Source organism: Lissotriton vulgaris, chromosome 9 (assembly GCF_964263255.1).
Source record: "Lissotriton vulgaris chromosome 9, aLisVul1.2, whole genome shotgun sequence".
NCBI classification, from domain to species: Eukaryota; Metazoa; Chordata; class Amphibia; order Caudata; family Salamandridae; genus Lissotriton; species Lissotriton vulgaris.
Genome location: NC_141697.1, coordinates 297,286,811 through 297,312,094, shown reverse-complemented (window position 1 = coordinate 297,312,094; position 25,284 = coordinate 297,286,811).

Below are 25,284 nucleotides of genomic sequence, written 5' to 3'. Positions count from 1 at the left end.
ACTTTTCTTTTCTCCTTTTTCTGATTACGTTTTAGAGAGACAATTTTTTTTCCACTATCCATCAAGTTGCAGGTTCACGGTAGGAGTCTTAAGCTGTGACCTGAGTAGTAACAGTAGGTCTGCAGGACTTGCAGTGTCATAGGACGGCTAATAATCACAGCTAAGTGATCTAGGAAGATTGCCGTGAGAAACGCTTTAGAGAAGGGATATTAAAGTGGAAAGCAATGATCAGAATGTAAAAATGAAAAGTAAATATAAGAGATTATAGGTTAGTCCGTGTGGCATAACCTTATGTATTTTAATATGTTCATGTATTATATTGGCTTGTGTAAGTTGGGTTGTCTACACTATGCAGCAAGCACCTGATCCGACTTCTGTTTCCTTGTCTTTTCCTACTACTGCTTCTCCACATCGGTTTCATACATTCCCAGAACATGAGCAAATTAGGAGGACGGAATACTTCAATAATTCATTTATTCAGTAATTGCATCAGCATCAACTGGTAATAAATACCACTGATTGTTGGGTCTGTGGACTCAAACCCCATAATACAGAGAGAGGGATGCCATATTTAGTACTTCCGTTTTCCTATGAAGGCTCCGGCTGGGCCTATTTGGCCATGTTTTCTAATGTTTATCAGAACCAGCTACGGTATCTTCCTGGTAGTCCAAATGTTAGTGGAGCACATTTTAGTCACAGTTCTTTGATAAAGGGAATAGTGGCCATGGCTAGAATTGCTGAGATTAGTAAGATTCCTATTGATGAGAAACGAGCATATGATGGCTGGAACGTGACTCGTTATGTCACTAGCCTTACAGATAAGGCTAGACAAAGAAGATCCCCACCAATTTGGATTTTACCTCATCGAGGTAATTTCTGTTTACAGATTAATGGCCAAAATGTTAAAAATCCACACGAGAAGAGTGTCTGATCCCATACGTACATCTAATCACCTCAGATTTCTTCACCGTTAGTGCAATCATAAGGCACATACTTTGTCTGTCATGATAGAGCCTATACGAGGCTTCCTACCTACTTTTCGGGAACTTGCTATGTGGCTTTTCTTCTTCCTCCAACAGATACTGCTCCTTCAGGTTATCATAGGAAAAGATATGGCAGAGGAGTTATTGATTCGAAGGACACGGCAGGACAAGAGGGAGGTGACTTCATTAAAGGGTTGCTTCCTTTTTGGGGCCCAATGGCCAACAGCAAAGACATTAGACAGCTAGTTCGTGTTGTTGAGGCTACTATAAATGTATCTTCGGGAGCCCTAAGTAATCTGACAGCCGAACTTCAGGCGTATCGCCTTATCACTTTGCAGAACCGGATGGTTCTAGACATTGTCCTTGCAGATCGTGGAGGAGTCTGTAAATTGATCGGGTCTAGTTGCTGCATTTACATTCCAGATAATGCCCCTACAGTATACCAAGCCATCTCTAAGTTGCATATCATTTCCGAGTCTATACATCAGGATGCAGGAGAATGGTCTGTGATGGGATGGTTTTGGGGACTACTGTCCACTTGGGGATGGAAGATACTAACGTTCCTTGGAATGGTTTTGGCCATCATTTTCTCTTGTTGTCTCTGTATACAGTGTGGCCCTGCCATCTGTGGTCTTTGTGCCACCATGTGTGTACCAAGGCCTGTGTCACAGAAAACAGAGAACATTAAAATTATGTTGCAGCAACAGCTCGATGACCTCATGGCCAAAGACATCGACTCAGACTAACTTGAGTCCTTTGTGTTTTGCCTGAGTAATTGCAAAAGGAGGGTCTCAGGTTCTTTGATTTCTGACTTCGCCCCGTATTTAGCCGCCATTTTGTGTCTCGTCGCCATTTTGTGTTGCCCTCACTCAGGCAGCACGGTGAACGGAGTGTTTTTGCTTTTCTCAGTTGCTACGTGTCTCTTCTGTTAAAGAGTAACTCCCTTGCCCTTGTTTACTAAACCGATGTCAGGGTCTGGCCGAGTTCATTAATCCATGTCTGGGTTGATTGATCCCTGTCTCGACTGACTATTTGGCTTCTCCTATTCTTTCCTTACATTATCTAATCCGACTGGCCTTCGCTATTCTCTCCTTGTATTCTCTTGTTACACAATTATCCTTTGAGGCACACAAATACGTCCTGCCACCTGCAAATTGGATTGTCGGTACTAGCACTGATTAATTTGTTGCGAGGGGTAACACACGGGGTTTGAGAAAGGGGCATATTTGGGATACCTGATAGCTTGTTTTTCAACTTTTTCTAATGGCTTGCTTTGTGTGTGTTGGGAGTATATGTCGTAAATATGTGCACTATAAGAGACTGTGCGCCACAGATTAAAGTGGCAGTCTCCTTAGAATTTACACCCTGCACGTACTTCTAACACAACTGTGCTTAGCTGCAGCTAATAAACCTGGTTTTCTATGCCCCACAGAGTGTCTCGTGTCTCTGTTCGACAAGGCAGGTGAACTCGGGGATTTAAGGCATGCCCTGCGCTGCCAGGCCCATAAGGCCCGGTTATCGAACCTGTTTGCAGTCACAGTAGAACTAGCCAAACCCTCAGTGTACTTCAGCGCTTGCATGCCTCTCACATCACATACTAACAAACTATGTGTAAATTTGGCATGTGACTCGTGATTACTGCCCAGTTTCCACATTTCAGGAATGTAGCAGATGTCCGATGTGTTGTAAACAACCACCAGCGGTGCTGAAAGGAAAGTTTCTGAGTGAGCGTCGCCTTTCTCCAGGCCTTACTAGTATCACATGGTTGTCTCCCACGCTAGCCTTTTCTTCACCTCGCCACAGCCCAGGGCTGGAATCGTGTTTGGTCTGTGGGAGTGATGTGGTTTCAGTGGTGTGGTTCCGTAGTTTGAGGGTCCGTGGCTCGTAGATTCTGAACCAGTTCAATAAAGGTCATCGGATATAGACGATTTTGGTATCAGCGGACCGCAAATCACGAGTGCGGTGTGTACGAGTGTTTTCGTCATAATCGATCAATGAGAACACTGCGTATTCAGGGATTTCGTTTGAACCCTCAGTTCCATTTTGTGTGCGGCAGCCATTTTGTGTGGTTGCCCTCACATAGGCCGATGACTATGGCCGAACGAGTCCTTGGGACACGTACACCTTAACTGACTTTTGCGTGACCTGGCCGAACTGACTCCCTTGCCCGAGGCTGACCTCGCTGAGCCAGTTCCTTGTTAAGCAGCTAGTCAGATAAATATCAAAGTGCAGGACATTGCTGAGTTTATGGTACACGCACCTACCCTCCTATCTTGCTTCTCATCTGTTTCTGTTCCTTCCTTTATGGCTTAATCACTGATTTGGGTTGAGGTGTTGATGATGGGTTTCGAACAGGATATTGGAATTTGCTTGGTCATTTCTGGTGGGCTGGACAACGGAAAGTGGGATTGTCGTCATGCGCTACTTTTGAAATGTCATGTTTCCATTGGTCAGTTTGTACGTAATTGATGCTAGCCTGGAATGTGAATTTTGGCATAAAAGACCATGCTCCGCTCCTTGAATTTGTGCACCCGTGTTGTGCTTCGTATACCTCTGTTCCTGGTTGCAGCCAATAAACTTGGTCTTTGATGTCATCAAGAAGTGTCCGTGTCTCTGTTTGCCGAGGCAGGGGAATCCGAAGACATTGGGCGTTATCCCTGGCGCCGCTGGGTTCTAAAACCCGGTTCTTCAGTGGCTGCAGCAAGTAATATTTGTTTTGAGCTGCATCGGACATAACCGGCGAAACCGGTTCCTGCCTTTTTTTTGTTGAGCTACAGCACACCAGGGCATATACCTCTTCATGCTTTGCAGGACGCACACAAAGGCCTGGGAGGGGTGGGTGTAGTGGGAAGGGCTGGGGCTATGCTGCTTGCGAGCTGATATGATCCGGCAGATTTATCATTCAGTACGTGTAGTATCATGGTTCAGACAAACATTTGCAATGTAATAGGTCTCACATTTACATGAGTTTAAGCTATTAGCATTGTAAATAACAATAAGTTTTATTTATGTTTTAAAAAGCAAAACATAAATAAAACATCTGCCTCAGACCCACCTTGCATGCTGTGTCGAGCAAAAAGTGAAAGAATGAGAAAGACACACTCACTATTGTCCCGGCTGCACACGTCATCCTGCCTGCACTAGCAAAAAAGAAAATAGTGCTTACAGACGAATAGACACTTACTGTGTAACAACAGAAGTAAAGGAGCCAGTAGCCATGGGAGGTTACAAATGAAAAAAAGGCTGTACTAAGGCGGAACTAACAAATAGATTACTGAATCAGAAGCCTACATTTATGAAGGACAAACCCAGAAGCCAAAGAAAAATATATGCAGGGAGTGGGTGGGGCTTCTGTTCAATACTCCACTACAGCAGTTTGCCAGAGCGTTGCATGCGTGCTGACTCAGGCTCGACCTAAAAATGACTATTTGTCTATCTGTCCTAATTGGGTTGATGAACATGTAGACAAGTTATTGACACCCCTTAGTCCATCGGGCTGCTACAGAAGTTTGGCCACGGGGTGGAGTAGTCTCCGCAGTGTCCAAACTATAGTCCGCCGATTTAAATCAGGTGGGCGGACCACAACATTGGTGGGAAGAGAACACTGTCAATATTGCAAAGAATTTCCCTCTCTGACAACATCAAAATCAGGCCATTGGTCTTTGCTCATCATTAACTGATGTTTAACTGTCACTTGTGACAATTGGTTAAATTCGGTATTCCAATGCAGATCATAGTTGTTTTATTGCATATAAATATAATATTGTACTCTTAAGGGTTCACTGTGTGATTTTTGGGTACACTGAGCCCTTATGTTGTGCTATTCCTTCATTTATCTTCATGTATATTTCTGTTAATAGCTATTGTTTATTAAATTTTCATATATAGAAGCTAGCCCTTTGTTCTTACAAGGACTTTGCCCACAGGATCTCTGGTTGGCTAAGGCTTGCGCCACTCTAGTCAGGGCAAGAGAGTTACACGCCAAAGATAACCCCTGCTCTCCCCTTTGGCAGCTTGGAACGAGCAGTCAGGCTTATCCCAAAGGCCATGTGTAAAGTATTTGAGCATGCACAAAGCAACAACACCCCAGGCACACTACAAAAGGAAGTCCACACAAGGCTATATTAGAAATAGCCTTTGTATTCTCATAACACAGAAGAATAGTACTCACATAATATACATTGTGCCACCTGGCACTAGGTCATATTTACAAGGGATTATTTACACCTGGCAGGGACCACTGGACCACTGTCAGAACCATAACAAAGTGAACTCAGTAAAGAGAAGACATATCATAAATGTACAACCAGTAATCACTGGTAATCACTGTACTCAGCCTCATCCTGTAACATAAACCACATTATGCACAGTATCAAATTAGGTGCAAATTCCATTCTGCGCCAACCTCACCAGCATAAACACATTATGCCATCATCTCATGAGTCTAAACGCATAAGACTCTAAACTCCTAAGCATAATTCATATTATGACATAATCTTACTAGCATAAACCACAGTAGAGAATAACTCAGACATAACACAGTATGCATGACCTCATAATCATAAAACCACATTCAGAGGCATAAATCAGGGTGTGTAAATCATAGTATATAAATCACATTTCCTAGCACCACATGAATCAAATTAGGGCCTGGTACCCTATAAACCTAACAGCCGCCCTGGCTAACTGGCCTTCTCAATGGGGCTAAATTGCCCTATGTCCAAAAGTCAGGGCGGCTGCTAATGCAGCAGAATCCATGGGCGCAATTGCCCATACCTAAACATGGCAGCTGACGCTACTTGCCGTGCAACTGGAAATGTACGGGGCAAAGGAGTGCATCTCACTCCTAACTCAATCAAAAATGCCCCCAAAGAATGAGTGGCCTAAACGTAGCAGCTGGCACTAAGTGCTGCGCAGCTGTGAATCTGACCTTGGGCCTGAACACTCAATGTGCCATCTGAACAAATGTGCAAGAGTGTTGCAGCTGCCCGTGCAGGTGCGGTACAGCTGGGAATACACAAAACAGGCCCTGACACATCTGTGTCCTCAGGGCCCTACTGGGCTTTTAAATTAACTTGGCCCCCATAACGGTGCAGCTGCCTGCTACGGCGGTGCAGCTGTGCAGAAACCAATGGCACGGTGCTATGAGGCCCCACTCTGGGGCTCCATTAATGAAATGGCCCCAATGTTGGAGCCACACAGGCTCCTGGCACAACACATGGCCCATGATGGAGTGGCCCTCTGCCATGTGGGGCCGCTCAGACCCTACGCACTTCAAAGGTGAGTGCAGAGAAATGCCCCCAAACCCTAACGGGGACTCCGTACAATAAATGCAGCTTCCCTCCACAGATCAGGCCATACTCACCGGGCTCTCTCTCGGGCCTCCACTCTTCTCCTTGGCTGCCTGGGCTCCCAACCGCTCACCGGAGCCCCGCTCTAACCCCTCACTCCGGCACCTTCGCTGACTTCACCCGGGCCCGCTCCTGGTACCTGGGACTTCACTCTGGAGCCTGTCAGGCTCTGCACGGATGTCCGGCGATGGCTTCCACCCTATGCCCTGCCCACAACCAGGCACAGCTGCCTGGCTTCCAGGTCGCTCCCGGAAGCGGCAGCTTCTTCGTTCTCTTCGGCAGCAGCAATGCGGGGTGGCACCCGCCATTAAAGAAAAATGCAGGGTGGGCACCCTCAATTGGAATATAAAAATAAGCGGGGTGGGCACCCACAAAACTACGATCATAAAGCGGGGTAGGCTCCCGCTCGGCACGTGCACTGCGAGGGATTCCATCGCTCTACTCCTGCAGCGCAGTGCTGCAAATGCCAGCTCCTCTCTCCTGGCCAAATAAAGCGCTCACATGGCGCTAGAAGCAAGAATCGTGAGGTATCAAGAAAAGCAAAAAGGGGTCCAAAATAAAAGGTCTTCCAGGTCCAGGGGCAAGGCAGGGCCCAGGAGGCAAGCCCTCATGGCAGCCCCCCTGGACCACAGCAGCAGCACACTCCAGCAGGAACAGCACACCAAGAGTGAACATTTTTATGGGTTCACAGCCCCTATATTTATATCAACATTTCCCTTTGTGTCACAGCACAGGGCTTGGGGATATCAGTCAGAACTGGTTCAGGGGGGATTTAGAGAACTTCGTTTTGAAAACTCCTCTTCCCCTTTGTCAGGTGGCGGCTCAGTGATCAGACACACCACAGGGGGCGGAGCCAGCATTGTACAGCCTCGGGACAGTCCTATTCAGATTCAGGGGATTACCCAGGCCACGACTCTTATCCCAGGTGTCCCATTTAGCCTAGCTGTCTCACCCTGCCTCTCCCGGAGCCACCCACACCTCTCAGCCCCTGTCAATCACAAGCCAGACATACAATTCACATCAGGCAGGCAGGCATATAGCACACAGAAATGCCAACTTCTAAAAGTGGCATTTCTCCACCAGTCACCATACATCTACGCACACCATTGCGCAGCATTTATCCGCATGAGTTCATACATATTAAACTTGACTCGGCAGTCCTCTCATACCAGGAATTACCATGAACACACTTATCCCCCATGCATTCCTATGGGAAGGCAGGCCAATCTCACCACACGTACATAGAGAGCGCACACACTTTACACTGGGCCACAGTGGTAAAGTGCCAGAGGCCTAAACACCAATACATCCATGTCAGAGCTAAAGGCAAAAAGTTCAGGGGTGAACCTGTCAAAAAGGGCCAAGTCCAACACCGACCTTGAATAGTAAATAGTAATTGATTTATTATCTCCTATCTTTATCATGAATGAGTCAGTGATAAACCATTCTTTTCATATTTCTACTTTAGCTAGTTTCTCTGCGGTTTATTGTGTTGCTCTTGTTTTTTTTTTCAAATAATATTTTGACATGGGCAGGCATAGCCTGGGTGTGGGTTATATGTGAATCAAGCTCCTGCTTCCAATCTGCAACCTTGTCAAGGATCACTTCAGATTATAAGGGGTATCTGGGAGTGACTGCCTTCCTGGATATCCCAAAGATGTTGATCCTTGTCCTGTAAATACCCCGCTCCTCAAATGAGTATTCCTCACAATGCGGGGCAAAGCAACAAACACGTTCATCAATAGAGTGATGGCAGAAAGGGTTGTTATTTGTGTGAGTTAAATTCCTATCTGGTCAGCTGGAACATGCTTGATTGGTGTTGAAGTGTATTTCAACTGTAGGTGGGTAGTGGGGTTAAGAACCATCATTCTTTGCACTACCAGGTGTGTCGCAAGTGTTGTAAACCTTGATAAAGCTCTTCAATAGGATTAGCTTCAAAGACAAAAAAAAATGTTGCAACCTTTCATAACATTACAAAGGATGTCCTTAGACGTTAAAAAAATTATTTTGATATTAAAAAACAAAACAAAATAATGTTCCTTTATTTTCCAATATATTTATGTAGGTATTTGTTGGCTCCATTGTTTTCTATGGCAATGTGCTGCAGTAGGATTGGTTAGCCATGTTTGCTGTTGCGCTTACCCCAAGGCTGAGATGGAGTACACTTGCTACTGTTTTGGAACCTTTTGGTTGTAGTAACTTTAGGGATGCAGTTTATAAATTGTAACTAGCTTGCTCTTTCATGGGTTGGTACATGTTTGTCTTCCCTAAACACCACCTTATCCCTACTCTAACCTCCTCCTATCCCTCCCTAACTCCGACCCATTTAGTAGTAAATATTCCCCATTTTCCAACTATATCCCATCCTCCCACATTTATAACAAAAACGTATGTGTACGTGTGCAAAGATTTCTGCAACCAACACTGAGATCGCTGCATAGAAAGTAGAAGAGCTGCAGAGGTGGTGTTCTCCACACGTACGTTAGTGTTAGAACACCATTCAAAGGCACAGCGCATGCAGAAGTTACTGGGCCCAACTGGCTGGGTTGAGAAAGTTTACTCATGATGTCTTGGGGCCTGGTCTACTATGGAACCTGAGCAACTGGGCCAAATACACCTTCAGCACTGGACTCTCAGTGGTAGCACGGGTTGGGTAGTACTAGGCTTCTTGTGGGGGGGGGGGGTAGAAACAAGGGAATGCAGGGTCACAACTCAAAATATGTTCAGTAGCAGAAATAAATTATTGTCCAGTCAAATGCTTTCTTTTATGACAAAAAGCGTATTCATATATGACCACAAAGTGAAATATGGTACACATGGACCAAACTTTCAGCCCCCTGAGGTCAGGGCTCTGGTTTTTAACAGGGAGTGCCCTTATTCCCACTTTCCTCCTAATAACGATAGCAGTTATTCCTCATTTGCTATTGGTGACTTTTAGTTATGCCACTCGAGCATTCCGAGTCCCAGGAGTCCCACTCTGAAAAAGTTTCTAAAGTCAAAAGTTCTCTGGAGCCAAAGTGCTATCAGGCAGGCAAATTCTCCTGGGGTCTTCTGGCCCGTATCTCAGTCTTAACTTCACCAGCAGGGATTGTCTAACTGGAGTATCCAGTAATGTCTCCGTCACAAAAACATATTACATTGGGCCTCAAACGTGCCGACTATTCACTTTTCAATCAAGTGTTGCTTAGCAGATTAGTACCAATATGGCTCATAAAATGAAATGAACTAAAGTCAAAAAGGGTGTTGAGCCTAATTGGATAACTGTTCGATTTTTGCTCTTTCTGCAAGAAGTGATTAAGCAGAGCGCTGTACCGTTAAAATCAAAAAGGCGGGGCTGTTAGTTCCATTTTTTTGTTTTTGTGTATTTTTGTGTTGATGTCTTACAAAATTACAGAATCAGAGATAGCTAATAATTATTTTATATGTGTCTGTAAATATTGGTGAGGTTATAAAAAACATTTTTTTTTGTTTCAAAGGAAAGTATGTTATGTCTGTTATAATGTTATTGCGTTTCTATGATGTGCAAGGTTGACAATGATAAAGTCATTTCAAATAATGATGATTACAATGTGAGAAAGGGGGGTCTCTAGTTCGCACAGGTAGGTACTTGTGACAAACAGGGACACTCTCCTCTAGTCAGGAGAAGGGGATTACACTCCTAAAATAACCCCTGCTCACCCCCTTGGTAGCTTGGCTCGAGCAGAAGGGCTTTACTTCAGAGGCGTTGTAAGTTAAGCAGTTGTGACCACATACAGTAACCCAGTGACAACACTACAAATGGACACCACACAGGTTTTATATAAAAAATAAGTAGACTTTATATAGAGTTAACACAAGACCATAAACAACAAAAATACACAATATGATTACTTTAAGATGGTAGATTTAAGCTTAGCTCAGTTCAGTTCTTAGATGCGACACTCTGCGTCAATGTTCCTTAGGCTGTGTTGTGCTTCCACGACAAGCAATGTCGCAGCAATGGGAAATGCGGCAAAGTTCAGAGACAAATAAATTAAGACGTGAAGATCTTCCAGATGCGACACGCTTCTCGGGGATGCGAGAAGCTTTTGGTTCGATGCGTGAACTGCAGCGGTGACACCATTACAATGCGACTACAACAGCTCCAGTGGCGATGTTCTTCTCCCATGATGCATGAAGCTTCCGCTCGATGCGACTACTACAGCGGCGACATCCAAGATGCGACGGCAGCAGCTCCGACGGCGGCACGCTTCTTAAGTCTGAAAGGTGCTCTTGGTTGATGCGGTGCAGTGAGACAGTTGCAGCAGCGACACCCTCCTTCGGAGTTGCGATGGCAGGCACAGCGACGGCGACACGCTACGACCTCGTTGCGAGATTCCTCTCCTGATGCTGTGCAGTGCGACAACTACAGCAGGGACACCCTCCTTCGGAGTTGTGACAGCAGCGAAGGCGACACACTTCCTCTTCGTTGCGGTACGCTTCTCTCCTATGCGGTGTAGTGCGACAGTTCCAGCAGCGACACCCTCCTTCGGAGTTGCGCCAGCAGGCACAGCGATGGCGACACGCTTCTTCTTGTTGAGTCGCACTTCTAGCTCCTTGTGACACACAGTCCCTCAGAAGGCCCAAAACAGCAGCAGGCACTTCCCAAAAGAGAGGGAGCTGGGGGTGAAGTTTGTTGTCCCTGAGACTTCAGCAGATGCTCTTTTCCAAGCCCATAGAGATCCTTCACAAGTTGAAAGCAAAGTACACAAAGTTCCTTTCTCCTTCCTTTGGCAGTAAGGCAACCACTGCAGTCCAATCCCGAAGCAGCACTTAAACTTGGGAATAGTCTCTCCTCAGTTTCTCCAGGCTCCTCTACTCAGTAAAGGTTTCTTCTTGTAGTCCAAAGTGATCTAATTTCATGGGATCACGGTCCCAATATTTCTACCCCAAAATCCTTTGTTCTCTGAGGGGAGAGGGGGCCTTTGCCCGGTCCAAACCAGTTCTGAAGCACTGTGTTTACCAGACTTCTCCTTTCCTTTCACCTATCAGGGCAAGCACATCAGACGCCCCACAGGAGGTGGAGCCAGCATTGTGGAATGCAAGTGCAGGCCTGGAGCACTTTGTTTACTGGACTCCTTCTCTTCTTCTTTTAGTGTGCAGGGCAGAGACATCAGCCGCTCCCCAGGGGGTGGAGCCAACATTGTGGAAGGCAGGCACAGCCATATTCAAGGTTTAGGTGCAACTCCTCCCTCCCATGTAGATGCAGACCTCTCTATTCACCACTGGGTGACTCAGCCTGTTTCCTGGAATTCCCCAGCCCTGTCACTCACAAAACCAGACATAGGAATACACAACCAAGCAGAGGCAGGTTTGAATGGTTAGCCAAAGAAATACCTACTTTCTAAAAGTGGTATTTGAAAACACAGAATATTAAAATAAACTTTACTAAAAGATGTATTTTATTATTCTGAGTTCAGGCATACTAAACTTGAATTTCCACCATATTCTCTGAGACAGTTAGGATTATAAAATGTAATAACTCTAACAGCCCATTCTGGCCTACGGAGAACAGGTAGCCTTGCAATAGTGGAAAATGAAAATGGCTGTAATTCACTATTAGGACATGCCACATACACCAGGGCTTGCCCTACATTATCCTTGCAATGCACCCTGCTCTTGGGCCCATAATAGGGGTGACTGATATGAAGAAAAGGGAAGGTTTAGGGACTGGGAAGTGGGTGCACTTGCCCAGTCAGCATGACAGTACCGGACTGTATGCAGGGTCTGCAATGGCAGACCTTAGACACATTTTACAAGGCTGCTTCTGTGGGTGGCACAACCAGTGCTGCAGGCCCACCAGCAGCATTTGGATTTCCACACCCTTGGGTTGTAGGGGAGCCATATCGCCGATCCCAACTTGGTGTCCCAAGTACACCATGGAACCCTGCCTGATCTGGCACTTACTTGCCTTGATCTTGAGGCTTGACTTCCACAGTGCCATCAACACTTCCCAGATGTGGCGCAGATGTTCCTCCCAACTGGCACTGAACACTGCGATGTCATCCAGGTATGCGGCACTGAACTCATCAAGTCCAACCAACACCAGGTTGACCAACCTCTAAAAGGTGGCAGGGGCATTCTTCATCCCAAAGGACATACCACAGAACTGGAAATGCCCATTAGTTGTGGAGAATGCTGTTCTCTCCTTTGCCCCATCAGTCAAGGCGATCTACCTGTACCCAGACTTTAAGTCAAACGTGCTCCGGTACCGTGCAGCCCCTAGCCGTTCTATGAGCTCATCAGCTCTGGAGATGGGGTGCGTGTCAGTCTTCGTGACTGAATTGAGCCCTCTGTAGTCCACACAGAACCGGAGTACGGGTGTGGTGCCTGGTGCTGCAGCCTTCGGGACCAAGACCACTGGACTGGCCCAAGGACTGCTAGATGACTCAATCACCCCAAGTGCAAGCATCTTTGAGACCTCCTCTTTAATGCAAGCTCCTACCCTGTCAGTTACCCTTTAAGACTTGTGCTTTACAGGTGAGCTGTCTCCAGTGTCCACATCATGGACGCACCAATCTGTGACACCAGGAACCATAGAGAACAGATCAGAAAACTGTCCCAGCAACTGGCAGCAGTCATTCTGTTGCTTATGGGTCAGGGTGGTAGAGAAGTTAACACCATCCACTGACCCATCTTGCTCTGAGGCTGACAGGAGGTCAGGAAGAGGCTCAGTCTCCTCATCCATCCCAGCATCTGTTGCCAAGAGCATGCCCACTTCAGACCTCTTAAGTGGGGCTTAAGGCGGTTGACATGTAGGACCCTCAAGGGGTTCCTTGGAGACCGCAAGTCCACCAAGTAGGTAACTGTACTCTTGCGCTCCACAACCTCAAATGGTCTGGTCTACTTATCTTGGAGCGCGCAGGGCTCCACTGGGGCGATGACCCACACTTTCTGGCCAGGTTGAAGCTCAACCAGAGTGGCATTCTGGTCATACCAGCGCTTCATCTCCTCCTGGCTGGCTTCCAGATTCGCCTCAACGAGTTGCCTGAAATGCCTAGTCTGGTTCCTGAAGGCCAGCATGCAGCTATATACATTCTGAGGATGTTTCCTGGGAGATTGCTCCCAACCTTCTTTAACCAAACTCAGAGGTCCTCTGACTGGGTGTCTATAGAAAAGCTCAAAGGGACTGAACCCTAGACATTTCTGTGGCACCTCACGGTATGCAAACAGTAGGCACAGTAAGAGGACATCCCACTTATCCTTCATTGGTTCCTCAAGACCCATTATCATGCCTTTCAGGGTCCGGTTCAACCTTTCAACCAGCCCATTTCCTTGGGGGTGGTAAGGAGTGGTGAACTTGTAGGTTACGCCGCACTCCTGCCACAGGGATCTTATATACTTGGAAATGAAGTTGGTCCCCAGTCAGATACTAACTTGCGAGGGAATTCCACTCGTGAGAAACTTCCCATCAGTGCTCGTCCCACCACAGGGGCTGTCACTGTCCTCAGAGGTATTTGTTCCGGGTACCGGGTGGCATGGTCCACCAAGACCACGATGAACCTGTTGTCCATGGCTGTCTTGGGGTCCAGGGGCCCCACAATGCCAATCCCCACCCACTCAAAGGGGGTACTGACCACAGGGAATGGCTGGAGAGGAGCCTTGTGCTTCCTCCCACTCTTTCCACTTGCCTGGCAAGTTTGACAAGTCTTGCAATGAGTATCAGAACTCTTGCGCATATGGGGTCAATGAAAGTGGGTGACAATCCTCTCAAAGGTCTTGTCCTGCCCCAAATGTCCTGCTAATGGCACATCATGAGCCAGTCCCAGTAGGAAGGCTCTGGCTGACCCAGGTTCAGAAACCTTAGGCTCACTATACAGTAGACCATTCTCCCAGTAAATCATGTGTGATCCTGACTGATCACTTGCTGCCTGGCTTGCAGCCTGTTGCCGCAAGCCCACAAGAGAAGGGCACTCTCTCTGTTCCTCACAAAATTCCTCCCTGGAGAGGCCTCCCTCTTGCTGCCAATGGGTCAGCTCAGGCAGGTCCCCCAGTACAGCTACTTGCTCCCCGGCAGGGTCCAGGACACCCCCCTCAGGGTCTACCTCCTCCTGGGCCGTGGGAACTTCAGGGGCCAGTTTCCCGCGCCCCGCCACTTCTCTCTTTGGCAGGTTCATGGCCCTCCCTCTCAGGCTCCAAGTCCCCTTCAGAATCCCTACTGGCTGACATTGACCGGGTGGTCACACACGCCCAGTCAGGCAGTCCTACCATCTTCAAGTGAGTTGTTTTCTCCACCTTTTCCCAAGGGGAGCTCTCCAAATCATTTCCCAACAAACAGTCAACAGGCATGGCGGGCCTCACAGCTACGTGAAGAGTACCAGAGACCCCCCGACACTCACTCACAGGGAACCTAAGCCATTTGACAATGACTCTCTGTGTTGTCGGCGTTAACAACTCTGCAAAATGCATGAGGAACAATCTGCTCTTGAGACACCAGGTGACACCTGACGGCTGTCACACTGGTTCCAGTATCTCTAAGAGCCTCCACCTTTTGGCCATTTATGGTCACTCGCTGCCCATATTTCTTAGTGTTCAGGGGCAGCTGAGCCTCTGAGACCATCTCACTGTCTCCTAAAGAGACTAAAGTCATCTGTGCGGGACGCCACACACTCTGGACATCAATCTTCTCCCCAAAGCTACTCTAGCCATCTGTCGGGGAGGAGCACCAGTGGGTGTTTGTTTTCCAAACAGGCGGCACCTGGTATCATTCTCCTTATGACCCAGGTTGTCACACTTGTAACACTTCAGTGGCCCCTGGGGAACAGGACTCCCTGTCAGGCCCCTTGCTTTCTCTCAGGGGGAGGCAAGGAACCTTTCACGGGGTTCCATTGGGGACTACTTTGGGGCCCTTTGCGAAACTCCTTCTGTTTACCCTTGTCCACCCCACTCTTCTTCTGGGGACCCTGCCCACCTTTGGCTGAGTCTCCCACGTGACCCTTGTGGACCCGGGTGCTCACCCAGCGGTCCGCCTCCTCAGTAAGCTTCCTTGGGTTAGTCAGCTTGCTATCTATCAGATGCTTGCGCAGCTCTGGAAAATAATTATCAGAGAAGTGCTCCCATGCAATCAAATCAAAAAGACCTTGAAAATCATTAACCTTGCTGCCCTTTACCCAACCATCCAATGCTCTGCAAAAGAAAGTGACATATTCAATCCAAGTACTGTTTTCTAACTTTTTGCATTTCTTGATCCTCTGCCTATAGAGCTCAGGTGTCAAACCATATATAGACATCAATGCATCTTTCATGTGGCTGTATGGATTGTGGACTTCAGAAGGCAAGTCTAATAATGTGTCCTGCCCCTCACTAAGGAACCTTCCCCACAACCCCGCTCCCCAATCTCTTTCAGGGACCCGGTCGGAAGACACGGCTAATTCATAGGCTCTGAACCACTGACCAATATCATCATTTTTGTAAAACTCTTTCACCACATCCTTGGGAATATACACTCTACTTTCTGAATGTACTGACGGTACGCTGCCACCAGAGGGAGTACTTCCCAAACTTTTAGCTTTTAACTCCAACTCCCTCAAAACCTTCTCATGGTCTAACTGCATTTTCTTCTCTTCCAGGGCTAACCTCCTGGTTTGTAATTCAAATTCTAACTGTCCACTTAACTTCAGTTTTGTCAGCTCCATCTCATGCCTCCTATTTCTCTCTCTGTCCGCCAACTCCTCTGGAGACAGACTTTTGTTAGAAGCATTGCTACCTGCAGGGGAAGGTGGTCTCCTTCCTCCTAAGCCCAATGGCCCTTCCTATTGTACTTCTACATTATCATCCTACTCAATCTCAGGAGTTTTCCTTGCCTCTATCCAGGCCTTCAGCACCTTGTAGAATTCTTCTTTCTTGGTGCACCCAACAGTGGAAACCTTGAATTTCTTGCAAAAGTACTTCAGCTGCTTTACTGTGTAGCATTCCAGCCTCTCTTCTTCCTATTAATAATTAATAGAGGCTACAGATTCAGCTCTCTCTACTTCAACTGAATGAGGCATCTTTCAAAAATAGAACAAAAATCCAAAAAGGAATCTACCAAAAAGTATGTGGTATCGTTATGGTCTGCACTCACTAAGTAGTGCCCCCCAGTCACTGTACATGAGTCACAAATGCAAATCCAGAATCCTCACCGCTGACTACCAATGTTAGATTTGGGGGTCTCTAGTTGGCACATGTAGGTACTTGGGACAAATAGAGACCCTCTCCTCTAGTCAGGATAAGGGGAATACAATCTGTAAGAAAGTGAGTTTCTGTTGCAGTACCCCGACTTTTTGCCTGATACCCTATGCACTTTTTACTTGGTGTGCCCTGGGTCCCTGCCAATCAGGTACCCAGGGCCTGTGTTCCTTCCTCAAAAACTGTACAACAGCCTAAACCCAATTGGCATCTCTGACCACATGTCAGCCCCTAGTAAATGGTACCCTAGGTACCCAGGGTATTGTGACCAGAGAAGACCCCTAAGGGCTGCAGCACTTTTTGCGCCACCCTTAGGGCCCTGTACCCTGATGGACACACACACTTCCTTTGCAGGCTGAGTGTCCTGGTGCAGAACTAAACAAAGAGTTGACATGGCACACATCCCTGTGTGCCATGCCCACACACCCACTGCCCTGGCATACATCAGCCACCCCTCTAGCTGGGTGCCCTATGCCAGTGGTGTGGGCATAGGTGCACAAGCCCTGTGCCCCTACAGTGCCCTGGGCCATTCCTGGCCCAGGGCCATTCCTGGGCACTGTAAGTGCAGTGATGCCATTAAGAGTATATGGTGCTGGGAGGTTATCATTACAAACTACACAGCACCATATTGTCCACACTGAAGGCTGACAAGTTTGATATCAAACTTCTCAGCACATTAAACCCACACTGATGCCAGTGTGGGATTTAAATTAAATGCACTACAGAGGGCATCCTAGAGATGCCCCCTGAAATCTAACCTACAATCCACGTCTTGTCTGAGAGGCTGCTTAGGCTGCCACACAGATGAAATGTTGCTGGACCCCTGGGTGGATAACTCCCGCTCACCTGGGCCTGCAACAATGCACATCCTGGGACCTCAAAAGACACCCCTGCACCCAGAGCCCACGCCCCCCTGTGCCCAACTCCTGGGTGCCTACCTATCCCCCAAGATCCCAACTTACCCCTCAAAGTATTGGTCGTTCCAGAAGACCCTCCATCCCGAGCCTGCAGCCTTTGTTCCCTTTTCAAGATTACCATTGAATAACACTGATCGCCCGACGGCTTAAAAGCACCCTGCACCCAGCCGCCCGAGTGCCCCTGGCAGTGCAACCTTTGTCCCATACTACTTCCCCATTTGCCCTGAGCAAGTGACCAGGAGCCCAGCTCCCACAGCCGCTTGGCCTGCTAGACAGCAGCCACCACCGAAGGCCCCCTGCCTCTCATTGGATAACATTGGGCCTAACTACCTCTGCACCCGGCTGCCCCTGTGCCGCTGAGGGGGTACCAACGGTACCTACTTGACCCTGGGGGCCCCCTGAGTCTATGACCAGAACCTTAACTTCACCAGTTGAGTACTCACCTGAAAACCGATGACTCATTTTCCTGCCATAGGATAACATTGACTGGTTTGACTCGAAAAATCTTTTAAGTGTGAAGTTTTGAAACTTTAAAATATTCATCTGAAATCAGCCGAATAACGAATTCTGAAGTACTCACCTGTGATCAGGAGAGAAGCCAGTACTGTACCTTTTAGACAAGTACTGAACCGCAAAAGTAATCAAAACCGAGTCTACTAGTAATCTAAATTTCTTCCGTAGGAAACCATTGACTGATTTTCTGTGAAATTTCTTCTGTCTACTTTTCAAAATTACAAATATTCCTTGAAAATCGTACCAACTACTAAAACGTAATTACTTACCTGTCTTATTTAGATTCCAGTGCTGGACCTAGGAGCCCAGTACTGGATTACAAAAGTAACGAGAACCTACTTTACCTGCTACTTGAATTTTCTGCTTAGGATAACATTGCTAGTTTTTTACTGAAAAGTTTCTAAGTGTTGGAGAACCGGGCCTTATGGGCCGTGGGGCGCAGGGCACGCCTTAATCCCTGAGTTCACCTGCCTTGTAAAAAACAGAGACACAAGACACTCCGTTGAGCGTGGAAGCCAGGTTTATTAGCTGCAGCTAAGCCCAGTTGTCCTAGAAGTTACACTCAAGGTGGATTCTAAGGAGACAGACCAATAAGAAAAGTTGCAAAACAAGCTATCAGGTGTCTCAAATACGCCCTTCTCTCAGACCACGTGTGCTACTCCTCCCGACAAATTAATCAGTGATAGTGTCCACAATCCCCTCTTGCAGGTGGCAGGACGCAATTCTGTGCCTCAAAGGATAGTTGTGTAATAGAAGCATACAAGGAGAGAATAGCGAAGGCCAGTCGGATAAGATAGTATAAGGAAAGAATAGGAGAGGGCAAATAGTCGGCCGAGACAGGGATCAATCGAGCCAGACATGGATTAACGAGCTCAGCCAGACCCTGACATCGGGATTCATGAACAAGGACAATGGAGTTACTTTTTAACTGAAAGGACACATAGCAACTGGAGAAGCAAAAGCACATCGTTAGCCGTGCTGCTTGAGTGTGGGCATCACAAAATGGCGACAGGACACAAAATGGCAGCTCGATACGGGACAAAATCCGAAATCGTAGAACCTCAGACCCGCCTTTTGCCATTACTCAGGCAATACACCAGGGACTCAAGTTAATCTGAGTTGATGTCAATGGCCATGAGGTCATCGAGCTGTTGCTGTAGCATAATTCTAATATTCTCTGTTTTCCGTGACACTGGCTTCGGGACACACATAGTGGCACAAAGACCACATATTGCAGGTCCACACTGCACACAAAGACAACAAGAGAAGATGATAGCCAAGATCATTCCAAGGAAAGTTAGTATCTTCCATCCCCATGTGTACAGTATTCCACAAAACCACCCCATCACAGACCAATCTCCTGTGTCCTGATGTATAGACTTGGAGATGATATGTAACTTGGAGATAGCTTGGTATACTGTAGGGGCATTATCAGGAATGTAAACACAACAACTAGACCCGATCAATTTACAGACTCCACCACGATCTGCAAGGATAATGTCTAAAACTATCCGATTTTGTAACGTCATAAGACGGTCCGCCTGAAGTTCGTCTGTCACATTACTCAAAGCTCCAGAAGTTTCATTTATGGTAGCCTCAACAACACGAGCTAAGTGTCTGATGTCTCTGCTATTGCCCATTGGGCCCCAGAAAGGAAGCAACCCTTTAATAAAGTCACCTCCCTCCTGTCCTGCCGTATCTTTCTGATCAATAACTCCCCTGCCATGTCTTTTCCTGAAATGACCTGAAGGAGCAGTATACGTTGGGGGAAGAAGGAAAGCCACATACCATGTTCCTGAGAAATATGTAGGAAGCCATGTATAGGCTCTGTCGTGACAGATAAAGTATGTGCCTTGTGATGGCACTAGCAGTGAGGGAATCTGAGGTGTATAAACATTAGTATGAGAACAGATACTCTTCTCCTGCTGATTTTTAACATTCTGGCCATTAATTTGTAAACAGAAATTACCTCGATGAGATACAGTCCAAATTGGTGGAGAGCCCCTTCGTTTGGTCTTTTCTGTGAGACTAGTAACATATTGTGTTATATTCCATCCATCATATGCTCTTTTCTCATCTATAGGAATCTTACTAATCTGAGGAATTTTGGCCATAGCCACTATTCCCTTAATCAAATAACTGTGACTGAAGTCTGCTCCACCACCATATGGTCTACCAGAAGGATATCGTAGCAGGTTCTGATAAATGTTAGAGAACATAGCCAAATAAGCCCAGGCGGAACCTTCATAGGAGAATGGAAAAACTAAATACGGCATACCTCTCTCTGTATTATGAGGCATGAGCCCACAAACCCAACAATCAGTAGTATTCATCACCAGTTGGTGTTGATGTAATAACTGAATAGATGAATTGTTGAAATATTCTGTTGTCCTAATCTGTTCATGTTCTGAAAGTGTATAAAACCGATGTGGGGAGGCAGTAATAGGAAAAGATAAAGAGACAGAGGTAGGGACAGGTGATGGCTTTATAACGTAAACAACCCAACTTCCACACGCTAATAAACTACATAAACATATCAAAGTACATAAGGTTATTCCACTTGGACTAACCAATGATTTCTTAAATCTGCTTTTTATGTTTACAGTCTGATCATCAATTTCCACTTTAATATCCATTACTCTAAAGCGTTGCTCACGATAATCTTCCTAGATCACTTAGCTGTGGTTGTTAGCCGTCCTATGACACTGCAAGTCCTGCAGACCTATGTCACTACTCAGGTCACAGCTTAAGACTCCTACCGTGACCCAGCAACTTGATGGATCGTGGAAGAAAACACATTAATGTCTTTCAAAAAAAAGGTATAGTCAGAAATCAGAAAAAGAGAAAAGTTTAATTGTCTTTGATCATTCTTGGTCGTAAATTATACTGAGTCTTATTAGGGATAGACTGGTCCTTAAACAAGGCTTCTGGATTCACCGTATTCAAGCGCAGATGTGTTGGGACGGCCTCCTGTAACACGTCGTCGTCTTCTTTCTCAGAGTTCGTTTGTTACAGGCGTGCACTAATAAACGGTACAAATCTAGGTACGCTTTCACTTTCGTTATCACCTATGCTCTCACGAATCCATTGGTCAAAAGGTAAAGGCAAAGGTACCCTCTTACAGTGCATGCCATGGATCCAGTTCTTTTTTCCAACGAACTTCACTGCCGTACGTGTCATCAACAGCACTTGTCGCGGTGGGCCCCAACGAGGTTGCAAATTCTTTTTCCGCTGAAAGTTTTTCACGCAGACCCAGTTGCCAGGTTGGATAGAATGACCTAGGTCTGCGGAGGCCTCTGGTAAAGCGTTTTGAACCTGTTGATGAAGAACACGTAATTTAGTGGTGAGGTCATGCAAATAGTCAATCAGCATTGGGTATGGAATATCAGAATACTTTTTAGGTCGAGGGACTCCCCAGACATTTGCTGGGCGCCCAAAAAAGACCTCATACGGACTCAGACCTAAACGAGAATGCACAGTAGTTCTCGTAGACAAAAGTGCTAATGGTAGGGCATCACGCCAGGCGAGACCTGTGCTCGCCTGAATCTTTGCCAATTTGAGCTTGAGAGTACCATTATAGCACTCTACCAATCCTGCTGACTGAGGGTGGTTTGCCGCATGGAATTTCTGTTTAATACCGAGACCTGCACACACTTTCTGGGAAAAACTCCTTCAAAAGGACTTTTGCAGTAGACAAAGCAGTATTGTTCTTTAGGGGGTAGGCCTCTATCCATCTGGAAAAGGCGCAGACCACCACCAGAACATAGCTGAGGTTATTACAACGATCCATATGAATATAATCGATTTGTAATACCTCGAAAGGATACGTAGGGGGAGCAAAATGACCTGCTGGAGTTGGGGTTCCCTTTCCTGGATTATGAGTTAAACAAACAATGCAATGCTTCACCGCAATTTCTGCATATTTAGGAATTCCTTAATTCTGCCATACTGGAGCCAGAATTTTACAGATGCCCTTTCCACTATTATGGGCTGGACCATGTGCATTTGTAATGCAACATGTTTTGTATTTACTTGTAAATGTAAATGTAAATTGATACTTGTAAAGCGCACTACTCACCCGCAAGGGTCTCAAGGCGCTTGTACGAATACCACTGTGGAACCCATCCTGGCTTTCCCTGTGAGGCGTCCACTCCTGGGCACCCCCAAGGTGGAGGCCAGGCGTCCTTAGCATTGTGGGGGCCGTTATGGAGATTAAGCAAGCTATTGCCCAGAGTTGCAGAGTGGGACTCCATGATTGGAATAGGCACCGAGGCGAGAATTATCAGGTCCGTGGAATTTTTGAGCCCAAGACCCGCCGAGGCGGGGAATTGAACCCTGGTCCCGGGCTAGACCTCTGCATCAGGGTCTGCCGCTCTAACCATTGAGCCACACTTCTCCACTTACTTGTCTTAGCTGTATTGATATTACAAATTACAATGGCTTTGAATTTTTTTAAATAATTAATACTTAAATAAAAGTGATTTTAATTTATAATGGAAATAGCTTAAACTTTTGTAAATAACTTTTGTGAAGATTATGTTCAGTGTATTTTATTGTGACGAAAATCCAAGAACAGAAGTGAAATATTAACATCTTTTTGTGACATTTGTAATTAAGTTTGAAACATTGAGAGAACATATTTGAACCAGTTGTTGTTGAATGGTTGCGCAGATTGATGCTGGGGTGGCGCTGAGTGGTGCTGTGGTGGTGCTGAGTGGTGATGTGGTGATGCTGAGTGGTGCTGTGGTGGTGCTGAGTGATACTGGAATGGTGCTGAGTGATGCTGGGGTGGTGCTGAGTGGTGCTGTGGTGGTGCTGAGTGATACTGTGGTGGTGTTGAGTGATGATGTGGTGGTGCTGAGTGGTGCTCACTGATAATGTGGTGGTGCTGAGTGATGCTGTGGTAGTGCTGAGTGATGCTGTGGTAGCGCTGAGTGGTGCTGTGGTGGTGCTGATTGGTGCTGTGGTGGTGCTGAGTGATGCTTTGGTGGTGCTGAGTGATGCTGTGGTGGTACGGAGTGGTGCTGTGGTGGTGCTGAGTGATAATGTGGTGGCGCTGAGTGATGCTGTGGTTGCGCTGAGTGGTGCTGTGGTGGTGCTGAGTGATAATGTGGTGGTGCTGAGTGATGCTGGGGTAGCGCTGAGTGATGATGTGGTGATGCAGAGGGCAGAAAGGCACAAAAAGCGGTCTAAGAAAGGGCAGAAGGGCAGAAAAACAAGGGAAAAACGAATCTAACAGAGGGAAGAAGGGCACAAAAAACCAGTCTAATAGAGGACAGAAGGGCAGAAAAACAAGGGAAAAGCGAGTCTAACAGAGGGCAGAAGGGCACAAAAAACTAGTCTAACGGGGCAGAAAGGCACAAAAACGAGTCTAACAGAGGCAGAAGGGCACAAAAAATGAGTCTAACAGAGGGCAGAAGGGCACAAAAAACGAGTCTAACAGAGGGCAGAAGGGCACAAAAACAAAGGAATAACAGAGGGCAGAAGGGCAAAAAAACGAGTCTAACAGGGCAGAAGGGCACAAAAACAAGGGAAAAATTAGTCTAACAGAGGGCAGAAGGGCACAAAAAACGAGTTTAACAGGGGGCAGAAGGGCAGAAAAACAAGGGAAAAACTAGTCTAACAGAGGGCAGAAGGGCAGAAAAACAATGGAAAAACGAGTCTAACAGAGGGCAGAAGGGCACAAAAACGAGTCTAACAGGAGGCAGAATGAATCCCGCCCTGCATGTTTGTCCACGTAGATGCCACCTTTCTGTGCAATACCTCTACTCAACTGGAGTACTTTCTACTGTCTAATCAGTAAGTGCTCCCTCGTTGGCTAAATTTATAGGGGCAGATTTACAATAACTGGCGCATGCCCAGGGAAGCGCCAGTTATTGTGCGCCGCAGCTCTGCCACCCATGGTGCGCCACATTTACAATGCGGCGCACCATGTGGCAAAAACGGCACAGATGCGTCACGCATCTGTGCTGTAAAAGCAGCGCATTGCTGGAGCTGCGTTGAGCTTGCGACACAGCTCCAGCAATGCTCTGGGGGGCCCTATCTCCCCAATGCTGCTTCAAGCAGGCGCAGGGTTTTGACGCAGCATTGGCCTAAAAGTGACTGAGTGAATTCTTGAAGATTTCACTCAGCCACTTTTAGGAGGCGTTCCTGCGCAGGAACGCCCTCCCCTGCACCGGAACGCCTCCTGATGGCGCAGTCCTTTACAACGTGATGCATCTCTCAGATGCGTCACGTTGTTAATACCCAGCACCATGGCGCATCTTTTGTGCTGCCGCTGCGTCACAAAAGGTCTCGTTAGAGGGTAGGAGTGATGAACCAGAGGGTGGCAATAATGAACCAGAGGGTGACAGTGATGAACCAGATGGTGGCAGGGGTGAACCAGAGGGTGACAGTGCTGAACCAGAGGGTGGCAGTGCTGAACCAGAGGGTGGCAGGGGTGAACCAGAGGGTGGCAGTGATGAACCAGATGGTGGCAGGGGTGAACCAGAGGGTGTCAGTGGTGAACCAGAGGGTGGCATGGGTGAAACAGAGGGTGGCAGTGGTGAACCAGAGAGTCGCAGTGGTGAACCAGAGGGTGGCAGTGCTGAACCAGAGGGTGACAGTGGTTAACCAGAGGGTGGCAGTGGTGAACCAGAGGTGCTGTGATGAACCATAGGGTGGCTGTGGTGAACCAGAGGGTGGCAGTGGTGAACCAGAGGGTGACAGTGCTGTATCAGAGGGTGGCAGGGGTGAACCAGGGGGTGCTGTAATGAACCAGAGGGTGGCAGTGGTGAACCAGAGGGTGGCAGTGGTGAACCAGACGGTGGCAGTGGTGAACCAGAGGGTGGCAGTGCTGAACCAGAGGGTGACAGTGGTTAACCAGAGGGTGGCAGTGGTGAACCAGAGGTGCTGTGATGAACCAGAGGGTGGCAGTGGTGAACCAGAGGGTGACAGTGCTGGACCAGAGGGAGGCAGGGGTGAACCAGAGGTGCTGTGATGAACCAGAGGGTGGCAGTCGTGAACCAGAGGGTGGCAGTGGTGAACCAGAGGGTGGCAGTGGTGAACCAGAGGGTGACAGTGGTGTACCAGAGGGTGGCAGGGGTGTACCAGAGGGTGCTGTGATGAACCAGAGGGTGGCAGTGGTGAACCAGAGGGTGGCAGGGGTGAACCAGAGGGTGGGAGTGGTGAACCAGAGGGTGGCAGTGCTGAACCAGAGGGTGACAGTTTTTAACCAGAGGGTGGAAGCGGTGAACCAGAGGTGCTGTGATGAACCAGAAGGTGGTAGTCATGAACCAGAGGGTGGCAGTGGTGAACCAGAGAGTGACAGTGCTGAACCAGGAGGTGGCATGGGTG